The sequence below is a fragment of the Tupaia chinensis genome, unplaced genomic scaffold (assembly GCF_000334495.1).
Source record: "Tupaia chinensis unplaced genomic scaffold, TupChi_1.0 Scaffold148134_1, whole genome shotgun sequence".
NCBI lineage: Eukaryota > Metazoa > Chordata > Mammalia > Scandentia > Tupaiidae > Tupaia > Tupaia belangeri.
Window position 1 is genome coordinate 623796 of NW_006207985.1, and position 5748 is coordinate 629543.

Below are 5748 nucleotides of genomic sequence, written 5' to 3' on the forward strand. Positions count from 1 at the left end.
TATATATATATATATTAATTTTTTAACAAAAGGGAAAAAGCTTTATTTCTTATTTGTTTTCTTGATAATTTTATACTTTATTCATTAAATGAAATTTATTAAATGAAGTTACATACACTTACTGTATTGTGAATTCTCTTGAGCCATTTGAAGTATTATCTGGGAGTACGTATATAGTTCCTTTACTTTAAAGCAAGGGTTGGCAAAGGTTTTCTGTAAAGGATCATATAGTAAATATTTTACAATTTGCAGCCTATATTCTCTGTCACAACTGCACATCTTTGCTGTTGTAGCACAAATGCAGTCTCAGAAAACAAGTGAAAAATAAATGAGGCTCTGTTCCAGTAAAATATTGTTTCTGGACACTGACATTTAAATTTTGTATAAATTTCCCAGTCATGAAATATTCTACTTTTACTTTTTCTTCAACCATTTAAAAGGTAAAAGTAATTCTAGGTTGTAGGCCACACAAGATGTCTTTGACCACATTTGATGGTGTTTGCAAACCTCTGCTCTAATGTGCAGTGTTTGAAACTCTATCTCATTCATCTTTTTCAACAAAAATTATACAGGCATTTGTAGTTTACACTATCCATTAGAAAATAAGACAAAATGAGACCAAAAACCTAATCATTGCCACAATGTCTCTATTACAGAATAAACACAGCATCCCCCCCTATACAATTATATAGCTCGTATCTTTTGTATGTTTCCTATCCTTCAATGTATGTTCAAGCTCTTTACTGAAGCCTCTTTATAAACCAATATGTCTTTCTGCTCTCCTTGAAAGTTTTGAGTATTTTTTTCCTTAGGTAGTAAGAATCAATTCAGCATTGGGATCAATACAGGAAATACATGTGGATATCCAACTAACTTCAAAGTATCTTTGGATTAAATCCACAGGGTACAAATCCAGAGGATCAGGACTGTCCGTGGTAACTCTTGATAATCACACAGCTACTGCACTCTCATTACAAAAGTCAAGATTTAGAAAAGAAATTAGAAATTAAACTCTCTGCTACCAGTGCATTAGGACTGTGTGTGTGTGTGTGTGTGTGTGTATACACACACACATATATATATGTATATAGTTGTTGGAAAAGTCAAGACTTATTTTTCTATGCAAAAATGTGTAATGACTTTTCCAATGACACACACACACACATATATAATTATTTATATATAATTTATTTCTTTTTTGCAAGCATGAGAATTGCACAAATGCCTTGTCTCAAAGTATCCATTTTCCTCTCTGAATCACTGACTGGATTATTATTTATATCTTTGCCATTATTGAATAAATTGCATCCTTATGAATTAGCACTTACTTCAATGAACTCTGCCACAAAACAAATCTATGCTCAAACGGATAAAGCTATTATAAGAGCAAAGAGGAGAAAATTATCTTTTCCAAATTTTATTCACATATCTAGCATTTTCCTCCCAAATGTCTTATCTTTGTATTAATATGTCTTATATCCATGAGAGCAAGTTACCATTCTCATCTGGTAGTGGTAGAAAATTAGCACAGAGAACTTATGAGCCCCAGCAAGGAAGAGTCAGAAGTTTCAGTATGAAACATTTGAACAATGTGTGAGTCTGAGCAATATCAGCTGGGTTAGTCACAAATCCATTGCACAAGCAGAATCAACAATGATGGTTTATTAAAGAGAAATATTTAAAAGAAGGAAAAAGAGAAAAGAAACATTCTCTTTGTTATTATTTTTTTTTTAATTTACTGTCTGCTCTACTCACTCATTGCCTAAATATTTCTTTTCTTATTCTGTCTTTACTCTTACTGCTTACTCAACTGATCCATAAATCAAAGGCTGAATCTCTTTTCCATACTCAAGAGTCCAGAAGGATTTCGATGATCTCTTCAGGCAATAAAGCACTCCCTCTTGAGTTCCCATACTGCTACGTACATATCAAATTTTAAAATCCCTTATCCTTTAGTTGTAATAGATTATATATGCTGGACTCAAAGCTCATTCAGACAAGAATAATTTGCTATGCGGTTTGGTATCCATTCACCTCGAAAAGTGCCTGTCAATAAATGTGCAGAGAATGAATGAATGAAAGTAAACAAAAGAACAAACAAGATGAATCTGACAGGGTTCTATCCCGAACTACTAGATGTGCCACTCTGTAAGCTTCCTAAATTCTGTATCTTCATCTGGCAAATTAAGGCATAGTCCACCAGAGAAGAACAGAAGGGAATTCCAGTAGTAAAGATAAAATTAATAATAACAAGAGTAATTGCACTATTTGTAAAACAAATTTGTAAAAATTTGTAACAAGAGTATTGTACTATTTGTAAAATAAATTTGTAAAAATTTGTAACAAAGGTGATTGTATAATATTTGTAAAAAATATTTGCGATACAGCTATCTCAAAGATGTAAGACTGGTAAAAAATATTGTAATAGTTGTTAAATTATTAATGACAAAAAAACCAGTAAGTTACCACTTATTTTCTGCTTTCTGCTCAGCATTACATGCAATTTACCTTTTTGTGATATGAATGAGGTTCTGCACTGAATGTTTATACTGGAGCACTAAAGCATTCTCCTCTCCCCCATGTCTCCAAATCACTGCCCAGAACACAGCTGCAAACATGTCCTACCCACACATTCACTCTCCATCTGATAAAGGAGTCTTAGTTCTGTACAGGCTTTTTACTCTATGCAGTCTGAATCTAGTTTGTCAGGAAGAGGAGAGTACAGTAGTATATATAATTGTTAGAATCGAATTTGTTTCAAATCACTCATCATTCACAAGTACATTAGGAAGAAAAAAGACCGAAAGCTATTCAGAGAGAGGAAGAAGGGCAGTTATCAATGATGATTCATTTCAGTGTGATACTGAGCACTGGCTTATCTTTTGCACTTCTGTAAATTGCATTTGTGAAAGCCTCAGACTCTTGTTACATTTTTAGTTAAGTTATATAAGCATGTCTTATACAAGTTAATGAGAATGACATAAGAGGAATAATAAATTTCTTTTTCAATGAAAATGGTTATAAATGTGTCAGCACATTTAATATTTTAAATGATTAAATGATGTTTTCATTTAAAATAATGTCGAAATTATAGTTATTTTTAACAAGGTTATTAAAGAATCTTAGACTTTATCATATTTGATATTAAATAGAGAAATAACCCCAGACCACATAATGGTTTAACTTAAATGTAGGAAACATTTTTAAAAGTTTATTTACTTATTTCCTCCATAAGCAAGAGAGACAGAGACAGAGAGACAGTCTCCCAGCAGAGTCTTCATGCCATGAGCTACCCCCTCTGCCAGCCCTGGATCATAGGCACATGGGTACTGAGTGTACTCAGGGAAGTCTCCAGACACAAACTGGAAACCTTCCCATTGGTACAATCACCCAGAATATTGTGTTTACCCCTGTGTCACCATCAGACTTTGATATTGTAAATATATTTGTAATAATACTCTCATCTCCTTTCGTAAGGACTCATTACACATTATAAATCCCTGGACCTAGCCATGAAGACGCAGCAGTAACACAATGCTTTGTGATGCTGAAACGATATGGAAGCGTCAAACGTTCACGACCTAAGGTCTTCCTGTGTACCAAAGCAAGTGCAGATGTGTGCCCATGAGCCTGGTCGGCTGAGGCTGGGGGTGGATTGCAATGTAAAACTGCTGAGGGTGGCTCTCTTTCTGTCTTTCTCTCTATATATTTCCTTTTCTCATGGGATGAACTATAAAACAAACAAAATCTTTGATGAATATAAAAACTGGTGGTTATTCTCTTCAAATATTATTGAGAATATTTGAAATGTATGCCATATGTTCAGTAATTCACATTTAGTATCGATCCTCTAAAGATGTCACAGTTAAGAAATTCTGTTTTAAAACTTTCTCTCAAGTTAATCTACTTGAGATCTGTAATTTGATTTGAAGCTATGAACTAAATCACTACATACATGAAAACGGTGCAAGGTTCATTATTTGTAGCAAATTTAGTGGTTGTACAACTTCAATCCAGCTACTGTAACATTTAAACCATTGTGTTCACTTAATCTCCATTTAAAAAGTACATTAAAAAATATTAACTTCTGTATTGCCAGCTGTTGCTATTTTATAATAAAATGCACTTAATGTACATTAACACTCCTAATGAGAACAGATGGCAGTTACCCCTTTTAACATTTTTTAAGGTATTAATGACTTCAGTTTAATGTCTGTTGTGTTGTACACTGGGCACCTTAAAAGGTAACATGTTCAAGCTCAGAGTGAATATTTACAATTCATTTATACCAAGATTGTAAGTGGAATTCTGCTGTCATTTTAATTAACTCATTTGGGATGCATCTAAATTCATCATTATTGATGACTATTTTTATAAAAATTTCTCTAATAATGCTGTACCTTGCAAAATGAGAAATGACATAACATACTTATGAGTTGTAAGAAATATCTTAGGATATATTTTAAAAGTGAAGTTGTCCATGGCTTGATTAAACTATTAGACACACATGAAACTTGAGGCAATATTAACTGCTTATTATAATAAAAGACGAAACAGTTTTTCAACTCTAATGTTGACAAAATATCTATCATTAATTTATAATGTATTTAATAGTTTGCAGAAACTATTTATATATATTTATAACAAAATCACTTGATGACTAATAATAGTTCATATTTATTGAGTGCTGACTTATTGGACAAAATTCTTTACTAATATTTAACAAACATAATTTTTATTTCAGAAATAGTTATGTGTAATGAGAAATGTGTTGAAAAAAAAAATCAAGACTTTGGATTGGGAAAACTGCTTTGTCTAAATGATTCCAGGAAGACTAATGCTTATAATCCAGTCTTTAAAATACCTGTAGAGAATTATTAAATAATCAAAATGACCGACTTGAATTTATTCATTCATTCAATATGTACTAACTGAATTTCTACAATAAGTCTGGCACAGTCTCAGGCACTGCAGATACAATGGTAACAAATCTCACACCATTCCTGCCATCATGCAGCTTGCACTAAACAGATTCACAAGTAAATAAATAACAAATTTTTTAAAGTTTTTGTGATAGTTGTGTGCTTTTGCTAGAGAGAGATAGAGAGAGAGCAAGTAAGAAATCGCACCCCAGGGTAATGGCCACACTGCAATTCCCTCTCCTCCTTTTTCCCCTGGAGACCCTGGGTACACGTGCACACTTGCCCGGAGTGATCTTCAAGGTGTCAGGTCTGGGACTTGAATCTTGGTTGGCCACGCGGGAGATCCAGTGCCTCAACCATCATACCAACTACTGGTCCCAATAATGGTTAAAAATTTTAAAATTTGAGAAATGTGTTGAAAAAAAAAATCAAGACTTTGGATTGGGAAAACTGCTTTGTCTAAATGATTCCAGGAAGACTAATGCTTATAATCCAGTCTTTAAAATACCTGTAGAGAATTATTAAATAATCAAAATGACCGACTTGAATTTATTCATTCATTCAATATGTACTAACTGAATTTCTACAATAAGTCTGGCACAGTCTCAGGCACTGCAGATACAATGGTAAACAAATCTCACACCATTCCTGCCATCATGCAGCTAGCACTAAACAGATTCACAAGTAAATAAATAACAAACTTTTTAAAGTTTTTGTGATAGTTGTGTGCTTTTGCTAGAGAGAGATAGAGAGAGAGCAAGTAAGAAATCGCACCCCAGGGTAATGGCCACACTGCAATTCCCTCTCCTCCTTTTTCCCCTGGAGA